Raw genomic sequence first — 13,331 nt, 5'->3', positions numbered from 1 at the left:
CTGATACCATTTCAAAGAAGCAGCAGCAGCGAGGTAGCAAATCAGTGTGTGAAAATTTTGCCACAATCATTTCATTTTTTTTTAATGTTTCTTTATTTTTGAGAGACAGAGAATATGAGCAGGGGAGGGGCAGAGAGAGGGGGGCACAGAGAATCGAAAGCAGGTTCTGCACTGAGAGCAGTGAGCCCTATGCGGGGTTGAAACTCACATACTCTGAGATCATGACCTGAGCTGAAGTCAGACATTCAACGGCTGGCCCACCCAGGCGTTCCTCCACGCACAATAGTTTCTAACAAAGAAGATCAGATAAGAGAGTATTCGGGCTAGAGTTGTCCAGAAAGGGATTTGGGAATTAATAACTATCTTGAAGAAGTAACATTTGGAAAGGTGGAAGTCATGAGGGAGAGCATTATGTTAGGTAAAGGCCATGGAGTTCATTCTTTAAAAAACTATTCATTAGTAGTTTAGTTTATTTTATTTTATTTTTAAGTTTATTTATTTATTTTGAGAGAGACAGAGACAGTGCAAATTGGGGAGGGGTAGAGAGGGGAAGAGAGAGAGAATCTCAAGCAGGCTCCATGCTGCCAGTACAGAGCCTGACTTGGGGCTTGAACCCACAAAACTGTGAGATCATGATCTAAGCCCAAACCAGGAGTCAGACGCTCAACCAACTGAGCCACCCAGGCGCCCCTGTCAGTACTTTATTTTTAAAAGAATGGGCGCCTCGGTGGCTCAGTCAGTTAAACTTACGACTTCTGCTCAGGTCATGATCTCACACAGTGTGTGAGTTCGAGCCTTGCATCAGGCCCTGTGCTGACAGCTCATAGCCTGGAGCCTGCTTCAGATTTTGTGTCTCCCTCTCTCTGCCCCTCCTCAACTCCCTCTCTCTCTCTCTCTGTCTCTCAAAAATAAATAAACATTAAAATTTTTAAAAATAAGTAATATAAGCCTGTAGTATAAATTCAAATGCTACAAAGGTTATACAAGGGAAAACTAAGTCTTTCTTCTAGCCTGTCTCCAAGTCACCTAGTTCCCCTCCCAGGAGGTAGCCCTCTTGGAGGTGTAGGTATGTGTCTTTAAACTCAGACGGGGCACCTGGGTGGCTCAGTTGGTCGGGTGACCAACTTCATCTCAGGTCATGATCTCACAGTTTGTGAGTTCGAGCCCTGCGTCGGGCTCTGTGCTGACAGCTCGGAGCCTGGAGCCTGCTTCGGATTCTGTGTCTCCTCCTCTCTCTGCCCCTCTCCTGCTCACATGCTGTGTCTCTCTGTCACTCAATAATAAATAAACGTTAAAAAAAATTAAAAAAAAATAAACCCAGATGATAGCACAGTATACTTACTCTATTCTGCCCTTCCAGGCTCTCCTGTACCAAAATATACAGATATGCCCCATTCTTTTTAACTGTATAAATATGCTACCATATGGATTGGTATGTTTTATTTAACAAGTCCTCTATTGATAGGCCTTTAGGTTTTTGGCAGTCTTTTTGGTATTACAAACAATACTGCCATCACAAAGCTTCTACATAATTTAACATACATAATTTAACAATTTGAATATGTGTATGTCTCATCTCTATTTTTGATCTGCTGAGGAAAGTGATCATTTTGTTTGTTTCCTGCTACTTAAAATCTTAAATATGCGGGTAACATGAACTCTTCCTAAATCACAGCTACATGTGAAAGTACGTATTTTATTCAAACATCCAATTCTAAGGACAACTGGGAGATAATGAAAGTTTAAATGGTGTCAAGAGAGGATTCAAGTTAGGATAGGAAAATGTTCCTTAAAACTGAGTTGGGGCGCCTGGGTGGCTTAGTCACTTAAGCATCCAACTTCTGCTCAGGTCATGATCTCATGGTTCATGGGTTCATGAGTTCATCATTCCTGGGTTTGAGCCTGCCCCTCCCTTGCTCACTCACCCACCTCTCTCAAAAATTTTTTAAAAACTTTATTTATTTTTGAGAGAGCGACAGTGTGTGAGCAGGGGAGGAGCAGAGAGAGAGAGGGAGACGCAGAATCCGAAGCAGGCTCCAGGCTCCAAGCTGTCAGCACAGAGCCCGACGCAGGGCTTGAACTCACAAACTGTGAGATGATGACCTGAGCCGAAGTCGGTCGCTCAACCGACTGAGCCACCCAGGCACCCCAATAAACATTTTTTTTAAGTGATGAAAGTTAAACAGTTAATGAGGATGAACACATAGATCCACTTATGTTCTCTCCTAGAACACCACTAAAATGACAGTAATGGGATTTTTTAAATTTTTTTTTATTTTAATTTTTGTTATTTATTTTGACAGAGTGAGAGCAATCTGGGGAGGGTCAGAGAGGGAAAGAGGATCCCCAGCAGGCTCCACACTGTCAGCGCAGAGCATTACACAGGACTCCAACCCACAAACTGTGAGAGCATGACCTGAGCTGAAACCAAGAGTCAGACACTTAACTGACTGAGCCACCCAAGGTGCCCCAGTGATGGGATTTTTTTTTAATTTTTTTTTTAACATTTATTCATTTTTGAGACAGAGAGAGACAGAGCATGAATGGGGGAAGGTCAGAGAGAGAAGGAGACACAGAATCTGAAACAGGCTCCAGGCTCTGAGCTGTCAGCACAGAGCCCAACGTGGGGCTCGAACTCACGGACCACGGGATCATGACCTGAGCTGAAGTCGGACGCCCAACTGACTGAGCCACCCAGGCTCCCCAGTGATGGAATTTTTAAAGCATGAACCCACAATAATGAGTGGAGTCAGTAGGACAAACAAAAACAAAGAAAAGTAGAAGCTGGAAAGCAGGTGCACAAGCATTAACTAAGTTACCAACCTGGAGAACCTGAATCCTAAATCCAAAATGGAACCAAACTGAGACTCCACCTGATTTATACTGCAGACTCCCTCAAGTCTCCACATTTGATCACTCACAGTAGGTCCCCGTGCTGCCCACTGTGGGGATATAGAAAAGCGGGCCATCTACAGGGTGTACTCTCGGCATGGGTCAAAATAAGAATTTTTAAAGCTATTTAAGATCTCCAGGTTACTGCTCCCTTCTTCAACTGCTGCCCTCCTTCTTCTAAAAGGTGACTGAAGTATTTATTCTCCAGAGATGGTTGAATAGGAGTCTCCGTATAAATAAGGAGATTAAGTGGATTTATGGATATTGGATGCTAAGATTCCCAGCCCTCTTCTTCCATTCAATTCCTAGATCTCTGGCTACCGGACATTTACCTTCCAGAGAGGAAACGTGACTTGTGTTCTTCAAGGAATCTGACTATACCAAGAGGAAAAACCAAAAGATACTGACATCAGGACAGAGATTTTTTTTTTAACTTTATTTACTTTGAGGGGTGGGGGAGAATCTCAAGCAGGCTCCACACTATCAGCACAGAGCCTGATGCGGGGCTTGAACCCACAAACCGTGAGATCATGACCTGAGCCCAAACCAAGAGTTGGATGCTCAACCAACTGAACCATCCAGGCCCCCTGAGATTTTTTTTTAATGCTTATTTATTTTTGAGTAAGAGAGAGACAGAGCACAAGGAGGGGAGGGGAAGAGAGAGAGGGAGGCACAAAATCCGAAGCAGGCTCCAGGCTCCAAGCTGTTAGCAAAGAGCCCGATGCAGGGCTCGAACTCACTAACCATGAGATCATGACCTGAGCCGAAGTCAGATGCTTAACCAACCGAGCCACCCAGGCGCCCCAAGATTTTTTCAATTGAAATTAACTGACATTGAAATTTATTAGTTACAGGTACACAACATAATGATTCAATATTTGTGTATATTGCAAAATGATCATCACTATAAGTCTGGTTAACATCCATCACCATACCTAGTTATGGAATTTTTTTTTGTGATGAGAAGTTTCAGGACTTACTCTCTTAGCAACTTTCAAATATGCAATACAGTACTTTTACCTCTAGTCAGCATGCTGTAGGTGACATCGCCATGACTTCTTTGTTTTACAATTGGAAGTTTATACCTTTTGACTCCCTTCACCTACATTGCCCCATCCCCCTGCCCTGCCTCTGGCCACCACCAATCTAGAACACAGATTTTTTTCTGGCTTATTCACTGCTCTATCTTCAGCACCTAGAACAGTGCCTGTCACTTAGTAGGTGTTCCTACTAAGTGATATTTGCTTAATGAATGCATGTTCACTCTAGATATTTTTAAATATTCGGGAAAGCACAAAGGAGAACATAAAACCACTCGTGTTTCTACTATCTAGTAAGAACAAGTTCCTCTTGGAACTAAGACAAGTTCCTCTTGGTTAGATGATTTGATTTCTAGAGAGATTCCAAAGTCTTTTTTTTTAAGTTTATGTATTTTTATGTTATTTATTTATTTTTATACTTTTTATTTCTTTTAAGTAGGCTCCATGCCCAATATGGGCTTAAATTCATGACCCTGAGATCAAGAGCCGCATGCTCTCTCCTGACCGAGCCAGCCAGGTGCCCTGAGATTCCAGAGTCTAGATCCTTATGTTAATGTAGGTGGGAATCAGGCACTTTTGCAGAACACCAAAAGTAACATTTATTTCTGCAGTGTGAATTAGGAACGAGTTTACTAAGAGAAAGAATAACTGTTTTCTATTATGCAACATAAAATCACAATCACAAATCCAAGAATTTTGGGGGTGCCTCCTGGCTCAGTCAGTAGAGCACGGGACTCTTGATCTTGGGGCTATGAGTTCAAGCCTCGTGTTGGGTGTAGAGATTACTCACTGCTGCCAGCACCAAGCCCACTTCGGATGGAACCTCTGTTCCCCTCTCTCTCTCTGCCCCTCACCCACGTACGTGTGTGCGTGTGTGCAAGTGTGCGTGTGTGCGTGCGTGTGAGAGATGCTGGCAGTGCTGCAGAGCAGTGCTTCTCAAAGTTTAACAGGCACAAGAATCATGCAGGTATCTTGTTAAAATACATCTCTGATTCAGTAGGTCTGGGGCATGGCTTGGGGTGCCACCTTTATAACAAGTTCCCAGGGGATGCCAATGCTGCTGGTCTGGGAACCATACTTTGGGTAGCAAGGGTGTATAGAGACAGAACAGGAGTGAGCAAAGTCTCATGGTTAAGGACATAGGTCTAAGAGTCAAAGAGACCTGCATTCAAATCCTAGCTCTACCCCTTCCCATTTGTATGCTTTGGAGACATTAACTTATTTTCTTTCGGTCTTCTTTCCTTACCTGAAAATGGTGAGCATTAAAAGAGTAATGCCAGGGGCACCTGGCTGGTTTAGCAGGTAGAACATGTGGCTCTCAGTCTCGGGGTTTTAAGTTCAAGTCCCACACTGAGTAGAGAGATTACTTAAAAATATTTTTTTTTTAAAGGAGCAATGCCAATTGTAAATCTCAAAGCATGTAGGGTTAAAAAAATTTCTAAGCAATATCTAACACAGGAGAAGAGCTCAATAAATGGCAACTGCTTTTATCAATTGTGTTATCATTATTACAAACCTAAATTCTTGTCCTGACTGGCTACTGTATAAACTTGGGCAAGAGATTGGCCCTTCTGAGTCTTGGTTTTCTCATCCATCAAATGGGATAATAATAGTGCCCACTTCAAAAGATTATGAAGATTAAAATGGGAAAAACTATTAAAAATGCTTAATACAGAGACCAGCACATAGAAGGCACTCAATAGAAATTCACTGAGGTTATGATTGCTGTAAGCCTTGGTTCTGACCCTGTCTCTGTGACTTTTGTTAAAAGAGAGAATCCTATGATTGTGTTCAACATCACTGTGTTGGTGGGAGGATGGAATGAGCCATAGTAAATGAAAGCGCTTTGGAAATGAACTCCTGTAAAAATTTAAGGAAAAACACGAGAGTCAGAATCTGACCTGAGTTCCAGCCCTGGATATGCTCATACGTACTTTGTGATCTTAAGCAAATTACTTAACTGCTTGGAGCCTCAGTTATTTCATCTGTATAGCAGAGCTAATAATACCTATCTCACAGGGTCATGAAGATTAAATTAAATAATGTGTAAAGCACTTAGTAACTTGCCTGGCACATAAAAGTGCTTGATAAATGTTTTCTTTCCTATATACAGTAATTACGTTCAGGATTCTGTATTTTTCCAAGGAAGATAGCATTCCCAAAAATATTTTGGTCTTGTTTGTGAGATTCCTTCTGTGAAGATTTATTAACTTGAACATGAAAGGTCTATAAAACTGAACTGCTAAATGTATCCTATTTAATTATACATCAAATATCATTCCAATGCTGAATATTTCATCAGTGGCATCCCTGGCTGTTGGGAGGCAGAGCATGGGGAGGAAAAACAATCAATTAAAAAGAATTTGGTATAACCCCGGGTAGAAATCACCTTTGTTTTACTGCCAAGTAGAGCAAAATTTCCAGAATTTTTTTAGAGTAACTGAAGTAACTGACCCAAAGCTTACTAGAAGCAGCCTCAGACATAGTTTTGCCACAATTCATTTCTCATCAGTAAGATTAGAAGATTGCTGTTGCTTTTTCAAGTCTAAATGGCTTTTCACCCTTTTTGCACCCCGTTGCCTGACACTTTCAGTGGAATCTATTTTTGGTTAGTTTCCTTACTTGGCCAGAATAAAACCTTGCCACAAGTTTTATTCTCGTGTCTCTCTACTAATCTTGGATGAAGATGGATAGATGGAAATCCACATGAAATACCTCTTCTATGTCAACATTATCCTGGTAGAGGTTTCCTAGAAGGTTTTCTGGGTTCTAGACATATTCCAACTGGCTTAGTAGGTATTTACATGTGCCGAACACAATGCCTCATACAAAGAGGGTCCTCAGTAGATATTAGCCAAAAGAAAATATTTCTTTCATATCATCCTCCTGCTACCCCCTGGCTCATGAATCTAGCTCTGCAGGGAAAGTGGTTTAATGGAGGTGGGAAGTAGCATTCTGAAGCAAAGGTGGATGAAGGCATCCTGGTCACGAGAACCTTCTCCACCCCCAAATTGTAGAGACAGAGACCAGTATCTATCAAGTGTCACATAAACCTCTAAGTGCTTGGAAAACAGGTCCTGGAACCTAGTTGAGCCACCTTTCTGTATGTCAGTGTTTAAGGTTCCTATCATTTTCCTAGAGCTGATTCCAGAGGAATCAGGACCCTCATCCAAATAGGACTTAGGAATCCACTTAGGCAAGTTTCCTGATGAGACGTACACACACTTCCTACACAGGGCATATGCAGTTTTTTAAGGGCATGGAGGAAGAGGGTTGCCTGGGTGGCTCAGTCGGTTAAACGTCTGACTCTTGGTTTCAGTTCAGGTCATGATCTCACAGTTTGTGAGTTCAAGCCCCGGATCAGGCTCTGCACTGACAGCGTGGAGCCTGCTTGGGATTCTCTCTCTCCTTCTCTCTCTGCCCCTCTCCTGCTTGCTCGCTATCTCTCTCTCTCTCTCAAAATAAATAAATAAACTTAAAAAAAAACGGTACGGAGAAAGAAAAGGGAAAAATTGTATTACATTTAAGACATCATAAAAATAAGTACATTTCAGATGAAATTTTCAATAGTCCACGATCCTAGCATAAAACTTACAATTCTTTCTTAGAACTCCCTTCCTATCTTTATCTGTGGTTTACCCAAATTTTATCCATATAGTTTATATCATCTTTAATTCTTATAATAACTCTGGAAGGATGGATTTTATTTATTTATTTATTTATTTTTAAAGTTTTTGTTTATTTATTTTGAGAGAGAGAGAGAGAGAGTGCGTGCGCACGCGAGCATGGGAGGGGCAAAGAGAGAGGGAATCCCAGGCAGGCTCCATGCTATCAGCACAGAGCCCAACTCAGGGCTGGAAACCACAAACTGTGAGGTCATGACCTGAGCCAAAATCATGAGCCGGATGTTTAACCGGCTAAGCCACTCAGGTGCCCTGAAAGATGGATACTTTAATCTTTATCTTTATATCTTTATAATCTTTAAATGTGGAAACTGAGACTCAGGTTAAGCAGTGTGTCTAAGTCCACATAGCTAATAACACATGTTTGCCTGACTCCGGAGCTCTTATTCTAGCTCAAGACAATTTTTCATTCTAATGCTTTCATTTTAGGTTATTTCAAAAAGGCTTTTTGTGTTTCTATATACTTATCATACATATCTCTTTCAATAGCATCATAACATTCCATTACATTCTTACACCATTGTTATTCACCCACTTCCTAATCTTGGGCATGTAGGTCCTTTCAGGTTTTCCACTGCTATAAACAATGCTCCTTTATATATTTTATGTTGTGTTGTTGCTTTGTTTTCTTCTTTTGAATTATTTTCCAGGAGGGTATTACTGGGTGAAAGGGTGCAGACATTTATATATTTTTAGCTATTTATATTACTGAATTGTACTAAGTCATTGCATCTTGAAAGAGAATACTATCTTCCTCCACCAGCACCCTGTGAGAGGCATAAGGCAAGCCCGGATGGATTCATCAATGAAAACAGCCCTTTGTCCCTCTGTCTGCTTGGGGATGCCCTGGGGCCATATGAAACTCCCTGAAAATGATCTATGACATAATCCGGAATAAGATCTCACATGGGGTAGTGTGATTCCCCCTCCCCAGGAAAGGCTTCCTTGATTAAGTTGTGTTTTTCTTTTTGCAGTCACAAGATCAGGTTTTTTCCAAGCAACTGACACTTCCCCCTTGATTCAGACTGTAGCTCTCCGTTCCTGTGCTGGGAAAAAGTGTGGGAGCTGTTAGAAAGAGAGCCTACACTTCAACTCTTGGTTTGCCATTCCAAACTAGCTGCAAAGGGTCAGGATATATTACACCAAGGAAAGGAAGTCCTGACAGAGCCAAAAACGATTTTACAAACAGGCAAGAGGAAGTGAACATGGGAAAAAGTCATACCAGAATAAGAAAGCCCTGTTTCAACAGGTGGACAGTAATTTTGAGAGATATACTAATTTCTCTGCGTCTTAGTCAACTTACTTGGCAAAGTACCATTTGAATTTACAGAAAGGTTTAAGCTGAAATTATATGGCACATGAAAGGCACTCAAATGATAGCTGTTGCTATTATTAATAAGCGTGGTGGCCATAGCATAGCCTAGACGACAGTGCAGTGGGCATTGTGGGAGAGGGATAGTCACTGAAGGCAAGCAGAACCGGTTGGGCTAGCTCTTCCTAGTCAGGTGACCTTGGCCAAGTTCTCATCCTCTTTGAGCCTCAGTTTCCCATCTGTGAAACGGAGGTTACGAACTCACCTACAAAGTTTGTTTTTAGCCTAAATGAGAGTTTTCGACAGGCAAATAGTAAGCGCTCAATAAACAGCAGATATTATGAATTCACAAATCTATCAAAAAATGTGATCAACTGCGCTCGCTTTGGCAGCACGGAGACTACAATTGAAATGACACAGGGAAGATTCACACGGCCCCTGAGCAAGGATGACGCACAGATTCGTGAAGCGTTCCAGATTTTCTGATTTAAAATAGATCTACATGTTTATTGAATTAAAAATTATAATACGTGTGATCCACCAAGTCTTGCCCTACATCAGTGGTTCTCAAACTTCAATGTGCATAAGAATCACCCCAGAGCCTTGTTTCAAGTGCACGTTTCAAGCTCCACACCCCTGGAAATTTTGTCTCCGTCCATGTGGTGTAGGGCCTGGGGAGCTGCGTACATAACTAAATTCCGAGGTGTTTTCTGTCGCTGGTAATCCATGGACAACACTTTTTTTTTTTTAAGATTTTTTTTTTTAATGTTTATTTATTTTAGAGAGAGAGAGAGAGAACACGAGCAGGGGAGGGGCAGAACAGAGAGGATCTGATTGGGCTCTGTGCTGACAGCTGAGACCAATGGGGGGCTGGAACCCATAAACCACGAGATCGCGAGATCGTGACCTGAGCCGAAGTCCAACGCTTACCCAACTGAGCCACCCAGGCGCCCCAATGCACCATACTTTTTGAGAATCACTAGCCTATGGTCTTCGAGAATGAAAAGACAAAAATGTTTTTCCCATCACTACAATGCCATAAAAACTCTATAACACTATAACTCTATAACACTATAACACTATAACTCTATAAAACTAAAGAGATCCAAATATTGAATGATTCTATTTTCAAGATGAGTTATATAGTTTTCACCTACTTCAAGATTTCCGAATGAATCATCATAAAGTAACATTGTATTCTTTAAAAAAAATTTTTTAATGTTTATTTATTTTTGAGAGAGAGACAGACAGAGTGCACGCAGGGGAGGGACAGAGAGAAGAGACACAGAATCCAAAGCAGGCTCCAGGCTCTGAGCTGTCAGCACAGAGCCTGATGTGGGGCTTGAACCCACAAACTGTGAGATCATGACCTGAGCCGAAGTCGGACACTTAACCGACTGAGCCACTCAGGTGCCCCTGTATTCTTTTAACACCCATGATATGGATAAATGTGTGTAAATACCTCTTCCTCAGAGTTCTTTTCAATCCCTTGTAGAGACCTCTCTCTCCCCTTTGCTCAGGTTCTTAATTAATCATCTCCCCCCTGGGAATGCTGACAGACAGTACCATTTCAATCTTTTGTTGTTTCACGTTTTGTTTGTGCCTTTTATTTTGCCAACTGGACTTTAAGTCCAAAGGCCGAGGCCAATGTCTTTTATCGTTCTCTATCTTCCATGAGCATCTTGTAAAGCCTTTGTACCTGAAATGTGTTTCATAAATTTCTTTGAGTGAATGCAGATATATTTAACAGTAGACTGGTACTCACTGGTAAATTCTTTACCACAGGAGTGGCTCAGAAAATTAGGGCTGTGAAGGGTGAGCTATGACGCTTTTTTACGGTTAGAGCCGGACAGAGCAGGGGGCAGATTTCAGGCCTATGAAAAGTGTGAGAATCTCCCTGAGCCTGTTTCCTTATCTGTACAGTGGGAATAACATTTACCTTGCAGAGCGGTTGTGGGGATTAAGACAGCATTTGCAAGGTTCCTAGCAAAACGCTCAAACACCTGAGTTCTCTTTCAATGGTAACTCCTCGCTCTTATTATCATATCTAAAAGTACCACGTAGAATAATCGATGTAACTGCCATAGATATCTATCTGCAGGTGTAAAATAATAAACTGATTCTCTTTGACCAAAGCTGATATTTTCTCTTTTTCCCTTTTTTCTCTTCTGTCATTTTTATTTATTTATTTTTTTTAAGGGCTGGCCTCTTCAGCTTTAAGTAACAGCTCATGCAGAGGTTTGTATGGATTCCCTACAGAGATGGAAAAGGACACAAGGCAGCCATTTTACCAGTCCCAGGCGTCCACACAGAGCAGTACAATCAGGGTTTAAGTTTACACTTCACAAACCTCCTCTGTTCATAGTCATGATTATTGCGACTTTCCTCTCATTACTAGGGAGCAACAAGCACCCAGAATGAAGAATATGCAATCCTACCTGAAAATGAGATGTACGAACTTCCACCTTTTTGTAACACAGGTTAGGAGATTAACAAGTCCAGGGAATGAGCTGAACATTGGGATCTCCCATGCAGGTTGTGGGGATGCTGTGAGAGACAGGGTCGCAGAGTTGCAATGTGTTTCATTCTACTCTTTTAAAACAGCCAGTTAGGTATCAGAGACTCTATGCTATGGAGGGAAGAACATATACAATTTTGAATGAAAATAGTAATTACAGTTTTATCTCTAAAGGCAAAAAAAAAAAAAAAAAAAAAAGGAAACAACTAAGTATCCCAGAATAAGATAGATAGCGGTTAAGTAAACTACGATATATTCACTTGATAGAATGGGAAGAAGTCACTTAAAATATTTGCGTAAGACATATTTCCATATGGAATAACACGGAGAATGTAACAATATGTAGATAATGATTCTGAGTACATTTTAAGAAAAAAAAACACAATAAAATTTGGTATAGACTCAGAGCTTTCTCCAACTCACGAGAGATGCAGACAGAGCCTGCCCGGTCCCTTCTGCCTCTTAGAACAGCCAATAAAAAGCCTGTATTTAGGTGGTGGGATTGTGACGTCTTCGGCGATTCAGCCAATCTCCCTGACGATTATTTGCATAGTTTACTTCTCCTAACCCAACGGAACCCAATTTTTTTTCAGGGGAGCATTGAGTGGCAGTGGAAATCTCTAAAAGGAAGAGAGGAAAATTACATTAACAAAGGAATATTTATAATGATGTTGGTATCAAAATACAGTGATCAAAATTATTATATCTGGTCTCAGTAGAGAGTACTTTTACTTCCTAAGCTAAGCGCTCTTCTTATGTGTTAAAGCTTAAAACAGCTGACAAGTATTACCCATTTGATGTTTAAAATGTTTTTTAAAGAATTCCTATGGAGTAGGAAACAGAATTTTCTTGGATAATCTGCAAGCCCCTTGCTAATGGCAAAAAGAGTAGCCTTTTGGAAAAAGAAAAGAAAAGCCTTACTCTATGCTTACCTGTTGATCTTGGCACATTATCCTCTATAATTAAAGCTTCATCAGTTTATCAAGATAATTGAGCTGGCTGTTGACATGGGAGCAGGGTTCCATAACCCTGATCTTTATCCTTCTTGTTTATATATTTACTGGTTTAGCCTATATGATACTACCAGGAGACCCCCCCTCTCATTAGCCTAACTGGGATTTCCTTTCACAAAAAGCATTAAGCTTAGTGAGATAATTCTTTTTTTTTTCATGCGGCAGACTGGGGGCTTAGATATATCTGTTAATTATTTTTGTTTTATTCAAGTTTACTGAGAACATCTATGTATTGAATGTTTTCACGTGCATTATCTATTTTTAATCCTTAGGATAACCAGGAGGGAATAGATCTTATTAGCGCCTGTTTATAGATGACAAAACCAAGGGTGAGAGAGGTTAAGTGATTTGGTTGCCCAAGAATACACAGGGAGTAACAGAACTGGAATTCTCACATGGACAGTCTAACACCAAGACCCGCGTTCTTCCTGAGACACCATGTTATCTATTATTTGTAATTAAGCAGCGGTGTCAAAGAAAAATGGAAAATCTACTCTAGCATACCAAACATAATCTCCTACATCGCAAATCTGCACCTTCTTGTCTTATCTTGAACATCAAGACATCCTATGTGCCTATATTTTTCCAAAGAAGCCTAGAACACAAGAATGATCCATCCTTTCAAAAGAATCTCAATCCAACTCCTTTCAAGTTCTGTTTATCTTAGGTACTCAAGAATTTACTCTGGTTACTGAAAATTTGCCATCAGCTTCAAACTGGCAGTTGTATGTAACACAGGTCTCTATACAGACCTCCCACCCATATTTCCTTGGCGGTAGTGTATTTGTTCTATGAGTATGAACACAGAGAAAGTTGGACTGGGTGAGAAGCATTTGAACTCCCAAGGTTAAACCATTGGAGTGGAATGTGTAA

The 13,331-nt window shown here is 40.9% G+C and overlaps 1 non-coding gene across 1 annotated transcript; it reads left to right on the top strand.

The window, feature by feature from the left end:
• The first annotated feature begins 9,303 nt into the window (after positions 1-9,303).
• LOC113604017 (U6 spliceosomal RNA) lies at positions 9,304-9,410 on the top strand. Its single transcript, XR_003425831.1, has one exon. It is a non-coding gene; the product is annotated as a U6 spliceosomal RNA (small nuclear RNA).
• Positions 9,411-13,331: the final 3,921 nt, after the last annotated feature.

Source organism: Acinonyx jubatus, chromosome E4 (assembly GCF_027475565.1).
Source record: "Acinonyx jubatus isolate Ajub_Pintada_27869175 chromosome E4, VMU_Ajub_asm_v1.0, whole genome shotgun sequence".
NCBI lineage: Eukaryota > Metazoa > Chordata > Mammalia > Carnivora > Felidae > Acinonyx > Acinonyx jubatus.
This window is presented reverse-complemented; position numbering and strand designations above follow the sequence as displayed.